Below are 12,485 nucleotides of genomic sequence, written 5' to 3' on the forward strand. Positions count from 1 at the left end.
TGATTTCTTGTACACCTGAAACGAAACATTATGAAGCAAGTTTAGTTGTCTTTTTGAAAATCAGGGCCACTTCAATGGGTTTTCTGAAGCCAACACTATAATCTAAAGCAATAATTCAGATTTTGGAATCTTAGTAGTTCAGCAGGTACATGGAAGTAAAGGTCCCTGCGAGGCAACACCGAAGCACCAATCACATTACTGGGAAATGCTTTCTCTTTATATTTGACTACAAAACGTAGTCTTCATCACTCCACCCAACCTCAGCTTCCTGTGGTCAGAGACTGCAGAGGGAACGAACACACTTTTTGTCAAATGAAAGCAAATACCAGTTCGGGTAGCTTTCCTGGAGAGAAGCTGAGATCTCACCAGTTCTGCAAGAGAAGGTGAGACTGGCCAAGACGAGAGCAATGGAGCTTGTGAGAGGGCTGCGGGAGCGGGCAGAGGGCAGAGGAATAGATGGGGGCTGGCGTGGGAGTGGAAAGGTTGTAGGAGGGGAAGCTGAGGGATTTATTCATGTGATGTCCACACATCTCATATTTAACAGGACAGGGTTTGTATTTTGTTTTTTGCTTACAAAAGTTTTAGTTGTTTTCAAAAGTCTTTATGATATAATATTAGGTATAAATATGATATAAAATCATTAATATGTTACCGTTAGAAAACAAGACACACAAAAGGAAGGAAAGATGTTCATAAGAAATAGCCTCTAATTTGAGAGTAGAGCTATATATAATTTTTATTTATTCTCTTTGCAGACTTCTCTCTATTTCACTGAGTTTTCAGTGAAAACAAAAATGTGCCCATATTTTAGTGATGAACATTTATCACAAAATGCATTTATCACAAAATGCATGTTATCACAAAATGCATGTTATCACAAAATAACATTTATCACAAAAGGTTAGTGTTTTTAGAACATTTAACACTTAAAACATTTTTTTTTCTGCATGATACACAAATTTCTGACTCTGGAGCAAGAGTGCACAAACTACCCTCCATAGGCCATATACAGCCTGCCACCTCTTTGTAAATAAAGTTGCAGTGTAACAGAGCTACCTAATCCATTTACTAGTTTACTGTCGTCTGGGGCCACTTTTGTGTTCCAACCAGATTTGACTGGCTGTGACTACAAAGTCTACAATATTGTATTTACTGCTGGTCCTTTTCAAATTTGCCAACCCCTGTAGAAGAGTAATAAATGCAATCCTAATAAATGAATTTATACTGTGATGTCATTTTCTTTCTCTTGAAAATATGTCCAATTTCACATGTGTATTCTGGGAGCAAATGCAAGTCAAAAGCAACAGGACAAGCTAGAGGTCATCCTTAGTTTGTAACATGCATGCATTCATATTCAGAGCCTGACCTTGGTCCTTGATAAAGATCTTTCAGGACTAAAAACTTATGCAAAATACCTAGTGGTTTCCTTTTAGACATTAGACAGTGAAAAAACTGCAGACATTTTTTAATCTTCCTTCTCCAACCTCCTACTATTTGTTGTGTATTATTATTATGTATTATGTATTACTTTTACATTTTCCAGGAATCTTAACATCCTGTTATGAAACCACTGTTTCTACTGTTTCTGTGTTGCTTATAGAAAGTTGTGAAGCCAACCCAACCCCCTTATTATTTACTTTTTTCCTTGAGTAACTTGAGAATTCCTTTTTTGTGCTTGGAATGTGGTATGTCATATCAAATGAGAATTCAGTGTTAAATATCCTACATCAAGTTTCCAGGGAATGAAATGTAGTCTTCTTTTTCCTAAAGAGTTAGATTTTTGAGGGGGTTATTTTTCCCATTTCAGGGAAACTGCTGGATTATGCTTCCTGGGTTTTATTTATTGATTTGTTAACGTCAGCAATAGTGATACTTTTTAAGTAGGATTTGCTGTTGCTCCTACTCACATTTTAGTTGTTCTCTAACTGTTGAATCTTCTGGTCTTTCAGATTTTCATTTGTTGTGTTTCTTACTAAGGCTTTCCTATTAATAAGACATTTACTTTTGAGTTATATCTTTTCTGACCTCTTTGCTTCTAACTCATTTATGGGTCCTAAAATGATTACACTTTTCATCTTCACTTTGTTTCTTTGAGTCTGCATTTTCTTCTCATTCTTCATTCTAACATCTCCTCTTTGGAATTTTGTTTTTGAGTTTATATTCTAATTATAGTCTTTCATAGTCTAAAGCACATGAAGGAATATTCTTTACATTGGGTTACGTTCTCCTGTGATTTGATTCCATTTTTATGTATCATATTCATTTATGTGTAGAGAAATAGTGCACAAACATTTTTGTTTAACTTCTTCCTTTTTCATTTTCTGAGTGGTGTTTGCCCAGCTGATGCATTGGGCTTTTTTGTTTGTTTGTTTTTTATAACTTTCTGTTTTCTAATTATATAGTATTGTGATGTGTTCTCCCTCTCAGTCCTATGGTCCTATACTCATTGCTATAACTACCACATTACTCATAGTTTTAATTTTTTTAACTTTATTTTATTATGGTAAGAACACTTAAGATGAGCTCTAACCATAAAACAGTCTGGAGGTGTCTCAAAAAATTAAAAATAGAAGTACTAAATGATCCTGCAATTTCACTTCTGGGCATTGATTCAAAAAATTGAAATCAGAATCTTGAAGAATCACTAGCATTTCCATATTTATTAGAGCACTATTCCCAATATTCAAGAGGTGGAGACAGCCTGAATATCCATCAACAGATGAGTGGATTAAAAGAAAATTGCATACAGTGGAATATTATTCAACCTTAAAAAAGGAAAATCATGCCATATGAGAAAATACAAATGAAATGTGAAAACAGTATGCTAAATGAAATAAGCCAGTCACAGAAAGACAAATACTCTATGATTCCATTTATATACAAAATAGTCAAAGTCATAGAATCAGTGAGTGGAGTGGTGGTTGCCAGAGGCTAGAACATAGGATAGGTAATGTATTGTACACTTATTCTTTGTTAGGTGGGGCTGAGCCTGTCTTCATAGTGTACTTTTTAGCCAGTGTATGTTGTGATAATGTTACCTGGAAACCTGTTGTTTTCCTTCAATACAGGTTAGTGACCCCAAGGCAGACCTTCAGAACTGGAAAGCAATTTGGACAGCATTCCATTAAACCTACTCTAATTCTCTTTATTCACTGAAAAAAGAACCAAATACCAGAGAACTGGTGACTCTGCAATGCTCAAAGAGGTTGACGAGGAAAGATTAGAACTTTGCCTACTGACTTATCATCTAGATTACCACAACACTTCACTAGAAGGTGGCTGCAAATATTTTAGCATGCATAGAAATAGAAAGATTATTTTCTAAAAAATATAACCACAATATCAAAGGTAGTATAAATTTTTAATTTTATCAAATGTCCTTTCATTAGATTTCATGGATTATCTCATAATTTATTTATAGTTTAGTTTGTTTGCATCAGGAAGCAAAAAAAAAAAAAAATCCAATAAAAATGATCCAAGGTCTTTTTATGCATTTCCAGCCTCAGATTTTAAATCAGTCATTTCTCCAAGAGATCCTGGTTTATTTGAGCAGAAACTGATCCTGAAGACTATAATCTGGGCTGATCTAATTAGCTCATCCAAGGCATTCTTCTTTTCTGTTACACTATTTTTGATCACAAACACTTATTTTTGGTTCTTAGGATTTCATGTCTCTGCTTACATGGCCCTTCTGCTCTTACATTAGAGCCCTAGAATATTCATCTTAGTTGTTTTGAATTCTTGGTCTAATCATTCCAAGATCCCTGGGTGGACAAATAAATCTTGCCTGCCATTTCAATAAGTAATAAATGTTGCCCACTATCAAGTCATTAGCATTGCAGCCCCAGACAGTGTGCCCTGAGGAGAATTTAGATTGGAGAAAAACAGGATACTGGCCCTAGATAGCTAAGATGCATATCAAAGGAATGGTTTCAATGAGCCCAGACTCTAGCATTTCCCATATGTAGAAAAGCACTATAATCATTAATTTGAGTGTCTGGCTTTTTGTGATTAGAAGTAATATTTTAATGTTTGACCATACATTTTGTTTTCCTTTGTTTTGTTTTCAATGAAGATTCCTATATATCCTGTCTCCTTCAATCCCTCTTTGGAACAGTTCCTCAGATCCATCTGAGAGAGTGTCTCCCAAGCTTTAGTCCTCAGTAATTCCTCAAATACAATATCATTCTTAACTTATAGGTTGTGTGTTTTTGTTTGGTTTACACCTGCCATGTCTAGTTCTGATGCTTGCTCTGTCTTTTCAAATTATGTTTTTTGCTCTTTAGTATGTCTGGTCATTTTTACTCATCAGCTGGACATGATGTCCTGGGTAAACAGAACTTCTGCTGTAAAGAAGCCTTTAGTACTGTGGTGCTGGGGTGGGGAGGGGACATAGTCCATCATCCTACGAGCACATCTCAGTTCTAGTGAACCTTGCCTCTGGACTGTGAGTGTCACAAGCATTTTTCTCCCCCACTCCGGGTTCGAGCATTCAAGTGAACTGGAGGTGGGTATTTCCCTTTTCCTACGTGAATGGCTTAGAACTGACTGTAGTGGTATATTTTTCTTTCTCTAAGTGAGTTAGGCTCTGATTAAACCCCAGCAGGTCAGGCTCTGGTTAACTGCTTTCCTCTGAGGGCAGGCCTTGTTGAGAAGAACAAGATGCTTTGCCCTGTTTCAAAATGATTTCTTTTCCCCTCCCCTGCAGGAAGCACCAGGGGATTTTTTGGATATTTACTATCAGAACCTAGTGGGGCTCCCAGAAGTAAAATTCACAAAAGTGTGGGGTCACTCTGTGACAGGATCCTCCTGGAATTTTAACTCCACACTGACCATCGAGGAACTGGTCAATCCCAGTTTTGCTGCCCCAGCATTGGTGCCCACGGTGAGTCTCTGCTCTCCTGAGCCGTGACTCCCTGTATTTGCCTGTCTGTTCCCCAGTCTTGGGGGCAGCACCTTACCCTGTCTCCTCAAAGCAACCTCTGAAGTATTTGAGAAAATTCAATTTTTAAGTCCATTCAACTTTCACTTATTCTTAGGATGGAGTAGTTACTTCCAAGCTTCTGACATATAACCAGAAACTGAAAGTCAAATTTATCAATTGGATTCCATATTGCATCTGTATTTGGGGCTCAGTTTCAATATGCCAGCAAATTTGGAAAACTCAGCAGTGGCCACAGGACTGGAAAAGGTCCATTTTCATTCCAATCCCAAAGAAAGGCAATCCCAAAGAATGCTCAAACTACCACACAATTGCACTCATCTCACACGCTAGTAAAGTAATGCTCAAAATTCTCCAAGCCAGGGCTTCAGCAATCAGCAATACATGAACCATGAACTTCCAGATGTTCAAGCTGGTTTTAGAAAAGGCAGAGGAACCAGAGATCAAATTGCCAACATCTGCTGGATCATCGAAAAAGCAAGAGAGTTCCAGAAAAACATCTATTTCTGCTTTATTGACTACACCAAAGCCTTCGACTGTGTGGATCACAATAAACTGTGGAAAATTCTGAAGGAGATGGGAATACCAGACCACCTGACCTGCCTCTTGAGAAACCTGTATGCAGGTCAGGAAGCAACAGTTAGAACTGGACATGGAACAACAGACTGGTTCCAAATAGGAAAAGGAGTATGTCAAGGCTGTATACTGTCACCCTGCTTATTTAACTTATATGTGGAGTACATCATGAGAAATGCTGGACTGGAAGAAGCACAAGCTGCAATGAAGATTGCTAGGAGAAATATCAATAACCTCAGATAGGCAGATGACACCACCCTTATGGCAGAAATTGAAGGTGAACTAAAAAGCCTCTTGATGAAAGTGAAAGAGGAGAGTGAAAAAGTTGGCTTAAAGCTTAACATTCAGAAAACTTAAGATCATGGCATCTGGTCCCATCACCTCATGGCAAATAGATGGGGAAACAGTGGAAACAGTGTCAGACTTTATTTTTGGGGGGCTCTAAAATCACTGCAGATGGTGACTGCAGCCATGAAATTAAAAGACGCTTACTCCTTGGAAGGAAAGTTATGACCAACCTAGATAGCATATTAAAAAGCAGAGGCATGCCTTTGCCAACAAAGGTCCATCTGGTCAAGGCTATAGTTTTTCCAGTGGTCATGTATGGATGTAATAGTTGGACTGTGAAGAAAGCTGAGCACTGAAGAATTGATGCTTTTGAACTATGGTATTGGAGAAGACTCTTGAGAGTCCCTTGGACTGCAAGGAGATCCAACCAGTCCATCCTGAAGGAGATCAGTCCTGGGTGCTCATTGGAAGGACTGATGCTGAAGCTGAAACTCCAATACTTTGGCCACCTCATGCGAAGAGTTGACTCATTGGAAAAGACCCTGATACTGGGAGGGATTGGGGGCAGGAGGAGAAGGGGACGACAGAGGATGAGATGGCTGGATGGCATCACCAACTTGATGGGCATGAGTTTGAGTAAACTCCGGGAGTTGGTGATGGACAGGGAGGCCTGGCGTGCTGCGATTCATGGGGTTGCAAAGAGTCGGACACGACTGAGCGACTGAACTGAACTGAACTGAACTTAGAAACGTTTTCCTCACTCTCATGTTTTGAAAGAATTTGTTTGCTTTCTTCAATAGAATATAGTTTTTAACAAATACTTGATGAATTTGGGATACTTCTTACATTGGTATGAGGAATGAATCCAATTTTATGCTTTTTCAAATGGTTATTCAGTTATTTCAATACTTCTCATTACAATGTCCATCTTCTCTCCTCTGATATGGAATGTTGCCTTTATTATATACTGAATTTCCCTATGCAAATGAGCATTTGTAGAGATTTTCTGTTGTTCTGCACCCCCCCCCCCCACACACACACACACACTGGCCTATTTGTGCACCAATACTCTAAGAGGCTCAGTGATGTTATTTACTATCTGGCTTCTCCTTTTTTTTTTTTTTTTTCCTAATTCTCATTCCTATAATCACTTTCTCTTCTATTTGCATTGATGGATATCACAGAAACCATTGGAAAGTGAGGTGGAATGATTATAGTTTTAGTGAGAAAGTATTTCTCCATTAAGTAAGTTGCTGGCTTTCAGGATGAGTAGAGAAATAGATAAGAAAGTATGTGTCAATTCATATTTTATGAAATGTTTTTACTTTGAAAGGCTATATTAATATAGCAATTTTCCTCTTATTGAACCTCCCCCCTCACTCTAATGTTCCAGAGTAAATCCCACTTGGTTATGATGTAACCCTTTTTAAAATGTTGTCAGATTCTGAGAATGTCCCTGGTGGTTCACACTCCCAATATATGGGACCCAGATTCATTTTGGTGAGGGAAATACATCTCACATATCACAATTAAGAGTTCAACTACAATAACTAAAGATCCTACATGCTGCATTTAAAAAATATATTGCCGGGGTCCAGCCCCAGCAGGATCCAGGGGAACCCTCAGGATGAACGGCGTCAGCGAATGAGAGAGAGAGTGAGACAAAGCTCGGGGCTGAGTCTGAAGTTTATTTTTGCACGGCCCCTTTATACCCTTAACAACATCTTTTTGGGGGAAGTGCATATTGCTTACACACAGGTCATCTCAAAACATTACAGCAACTTGACCTTCAACAGAAACAGGATGTCACCCACATACTTTTTCGTTCACAAGAGTCTTTCTTATCATTTGGCCTTCAGGCCTGCTAACATTTTATGGCTTGCACCTGGTGTGACTTAAGCAACTTCAGTAGCCAACCCTGTTTTTCTTATAATTAATCTATTTTCTTTCTAGTAAGCAACTTTTCCAATGAGTTGGCTCTTCACATCAGGATGTCCAAAGTACTGGAGCTTCAGCTTCAGTATTAGTCCTTCCAGTGAATATTCAGAGTTGATTTCCTTTAGGATTGACTGGTTAGATCTCCTTGCTGTCCAAGGGACTCTCAGGAGTCTTCTCCAACACCACAGTTCAAAAGCATCAATTCTTCAGTGCTCAGCCTTCTTTATGGTCCAACTCTCACATCCATACATGACTACTGGAAAAACCATAGCTTTGACTATATAGACTTTTGTTGGCAAAGTGATATCTCTGCTTTTTAATATGCTGTCTAGGTTTGTCATAGCTTTTCTTCCAAGGAGCAAGTGTCTTTTAATTTTGTGGCTTCAGTCAATATCCACAGTGATTTTGGAGTGCACCAAAGTAAAATCTGGTACTGTTTCCACTTTTTCCCCATCTATTTGACATGAAGTGATGGGACTTGGATGCCATGATCTTTGTTTTTAGAATACTGAGTTTTAAACCAGGTTTTCCACTCTCCTCTTTCACTCTCATCAAGAGACTCTTTAGTTCCTCTTCACTTTCTGCCATTAAAGTGGCATCATCTGCATATCTGAGGTTGTTGACATTTCTCTCAGCAATCTTAATTCCAGCTTGTGATTCATCCAGCCCAGCATTTCACATGATGTACTCTACATAGAAGTTAAATAAATAGAGTGGCAATATACAGCCTTGATGTATTCCTTTCCCAGTTTTGAACCAGTCCATTGTTCCATGTCTGATTCTAATTGTTGCCTCTTGACCAGTTAGAACCAGAGACATGTAAGGGGGCCTTGTATTCCTATCTCTTTAAGAGTTTTTCAGTTTGTTGTGATCCACATTCAAAGGCTTAACTCTAGTCAATGAAGCAGCAGTAGATGTTTTTTCTGGAATTCTCTTGCTTTTTCTATGATCCAGCATATGTTGGCAATTTGATCTCTGGTTTCTCTGCCTTTTCTAAATCCAGCTTGTACATCTGGAAGTTCTTGGTTCATGTACTGTTGAAGCCTAACTTGAAGGATTTTGAGCATTACCTTTGCTAGCATGTGAAATGAGCACAATTGTACAGACATTTGAACATTCTTTGGCACTGCCTTTCTTTGGGATTCAGATGAAAACTTTTCCCACTCCTGTAGCCACTGCTGAGTTTCCAAAATTTGCCAGCATATTGAGTGCAGCTCTTTAACAGCATCATCTTTTAGAATTTTAAATAGCTCTGTTGAAATCCCATCACCTCCATAGCTTTGTTCATAGTAATTCTTCCTAAGGCCCACTTGAGTTCACACTCCAGGATGTCTGGCTCTAGCTGAGTGACCCCCATGTGATTATCTGGGTCATTAAGACCTTTTTTGTATAGTTCTTCTGTGTATTCTTGTCACCTTTTCTTAATCTCTTCTGCTTCTGTTAGATCCTTGCCATTTCTGTCCTTTATCTTGCCCTTCTTTGCATGAAATATCCCCTTGTGGGTGAAAGTCATTCAGTCATGTCCAACTCTTTGCAACCCCAGGACTGTAATCCACTGTAGCCCACCAGGCTCCTCTGCTCATAGAATTCTCCAGGCAAGAATACTGGAGTGGGTAGCCATTTCCTTTTCCAGGGAATCTTCCTGACCCAGGGATCAAACCCAGGTCTCCTGCATTGCAGGCAGATTCTTTACTGTCTGAGCCACCAGGGAAGCCCAGTTATCTTGGAAAGATCTCTAGTCTTTCCCATTCTATTTTTTCCTCTATTTCTTTGCATTGTTCACTTAAGAAGGCTTTCTTATCTCTCCTTGCTATTCTCTGGAACTCTGCATTCAGTTGGGTATATCTTTCCCTTTCTCCTTTGCCTTTTGGTGCTCTACTTTTCTCATCTATTTGTAAGGCCTCCTCAGACAACCACTTTACCTGCTTACATCTCTTTTTCCTGGGGATGGTTTCAGTTATCACCTCATGTACAATGTTATGAACCTCTGTCCATAGTACTGAATCTAATCCCTTGAATCTATTCATCACCTCCACTGTATAATTATAAGGGATTTGATTTATGTCATACCTGAATGGCCTAGTGGTTTTCCCTACTTTCTTCAATTTAAGCCTGAATTTTGCAATAAGGAGCTCATGACCTGAGCCACAGAGAGCTTCAGATCTTATTTTTCCTGACTGTATAGAGCTTCTCCATCTTCAGCTGTAGAGAATATAATCAATCTGATTTCAGTATTGACCATCTGGTGAGGGTCAATATTGATAAGCACTATTTACCCACAACAGATGTATGTAATTTAAAATGTCAGCATTAGCAGATCTGTTTTCTCAGTCACTGCAGGATTATTGTCTCAACTATGTAGCCTGATGACCATCAAACCCACTTCAAACATTTTATGTTACAATAAATCATAAGGCACCCATTATTGCTTCTAAATATTAGAGTACTTTTACAATAAGAACACCATGTTTATCTTCTTTTGTGCAATTTGAGAAATAAGACAAGGTTAGTTCTATGTGGCATGTGCAAATTTCAGGACAGTTTTCACATGTCTTACCATGCGGTTGCTTTCCTTCCATACTGAGAGTCTCCATGTGGGACTGTTGTGCTGTCTCCTCCATCCATGCTTTCTTTCTGTTTGAGTCTAGATTACTACTGCTTTTTAATGAGTACTCTTTCATAGGACAGGATGCTAACTACTGCCCCCAGGATTCCTCAAATTCAATTTTTAAACCTGGACTTTTTCGAAAACAAAATGTATATATTACTTTGTTAAATGGGAAAAAAAAATTATGGTAAAAAAAAATTTAAACATTCAAATGCTACTTGCATCACAGCAACACAGGAGAGGAATTTAGTGGGAATTAGAATAATAAAAAGAAGATATCAAAGAACGAATATCCTCCATGAAAATACTTCACCTGGCTTAGAAGACTTGGAATGATTTATATATTCAGTAGAGTAAGAAATCAGGGTTGGGAATGGTTTCAACTTAATCTAAACACTTTTTTTCTTTTCTTTGTAAACTATAGCTGACTCGCGTACACTCCACAGCCTCTGATGTGGACATGGCTGCCGCCCAGGACGTCAGTCTGAGGATCGTGCTGGTCGGGAAGACCAAAAGTGGGAAAAGTGCTACTGCAAACGCCATCCTCGGGGAAAAAGTATTCGAGTCTAGGATTGCTGCCCACGCTGTTACCAAAACTTGTCAGAAAGCATCCCGGGAATGGAAGGGGAGAGAGCTTCTCGTTGTTGACACCCCAGGGCTCTTTGACACCAAGAGACCCAGGACAAAACCTGCAAGGAAATCAGCCGATGTGTCCTCGCCTCCTGTCCTGGGCCTCACGCCATCGTCTTGGTCCTGAGGCTGGGCCGCTACACAGAGGAAGAGCAGCAAACCGTGGCGTTGGTCAAGACTCTGTTTGGGAAAGCAGCCATGAACTATATGATCATCTTATTCACTCGCAGAGATGAACTGGGGGACCAGAGCCTGAGCGACTTTTTGAAGCATGCAGATGTAAACCTACGAAGCCTCCTCCAGGAGTGTGGAGACCGCCGCTATGCCATCAGTAACACAGAAACACAGAGCAGGCTGAGAAGGAAGCTCAGGTGCAGGAGCTGCTGGAGCTGATAGACAAGATGGTGCAGAACAACCAAGGGGCTTACTTTTCTGACCCCAAATACAAGGGCGCATTGGAAAGCCTGAGAAAGCTGGAGGAAGTCTTGAATAAAAGATATGCTGATCAATTAGAAATAGAAATCCAAAAAGTGGAAAAGGAGTGTGTTCAAGCATGCGAGAAGATTATGCAGGAAAAAGAGGGGAAAATTAAATTACTAAAGATGGAATATGAAGAAAAACTAAGAAACATTAGGAAGGAGGCTCAAGACAATATATTTAGCCATGTATTTGGTGAAATTATGAAGCTTCTTTCAAGAATATTTCCTTTGTTCAAGAAGTAACTATTTTCTCACAATTTACTATGGTTAGCAAAGCATCTCTCCAGCTCACTCCCTATTGCTCTCCATGACTGCCTCCCCTCCAACAAATACCAACTAAAAAATTGCTTAGTTTGAGCTCTGATTCATTGGACATGGTTCAAAGACTCAAATGAAAGGAATTACAAAGCTGAAACGCATCTTGCATTGAGCATTGGCACTACCTGTGAAACACATTACACAGGCCCCTTGTGAATATTGTGTAAATGTCAGCAAAGCTTCCATCCCCTCCCCCCCCCCTCCACCCCCAGCAGCATTGTTCTCTGGTTGGTGAGAGATGAGATGATAAATGTTTGTTGTTTTTAGCCACTAAGTTTTGGGTAATTTGTTACACAGCAGTAGATAACTAGTACAAGGCGTAATGTATGTTTATGCATATATACAAAATATTTCTTTAAATATTGGCCCCTCTGCTTGCCACAGGGGAAAGGAATTTCAGATTCTGGGAATTGGGGGTGGGAGGAAACTTACTTTTTACTATATACCCTTAAATCTATTTTAGTATATTTTTTACCCAACAAATGAACAAAAAGACAAATAATAACATTTGTAATAGCCTCAAATAAACAATAATTCCAAAGGCCCGTTTCAAAAACAGTTGTCTTATTTGTCTCCACTTTCCTTTTCTAGGTGCTGGCTTAAAGTTCTTCTGCCTATAAATTCAGATTGCTCTGTGCCAGAATGTTCCGTTTCCCCCAGCAGATCCACCGTCTTCCCTTTTTGGCCCTTTGGCCCTGCCAGGGAC

The 12,485-nt window shown here is 39.2% G+C and overlaps 1 pseudogene; it reads left to right on the forward strand.

Moving 5' to 3' along the window:
• The first annotated feature begins 226 nt into the window (after positions 1–226).
• Positions 227–12,320, forward strand: LOC110122179 (GTPase IMAP family member 7-like; annotated as a pseudogene).
• Positions 12,321–12,485: the final 165 nt, after the last annotated feature.

This window comes from Odocoileus virginianus, unplaced genomic scaffold, assembly GCF_023699985.2.
Source record: "Odocoileus virginianus isolate 20LAN1187 ecotype Illinois unplaced genomic scaffold, Ovbor_1.2 Unplaced_Contig_57, whole genome shotgun sequence".
NCBI classification, from domain to species: Eukaryota; Metazoa; Chordata; class Mammalia; order Artiodactyla; family Cervidae; genus Odocoileus; species Odocoileus virginianus.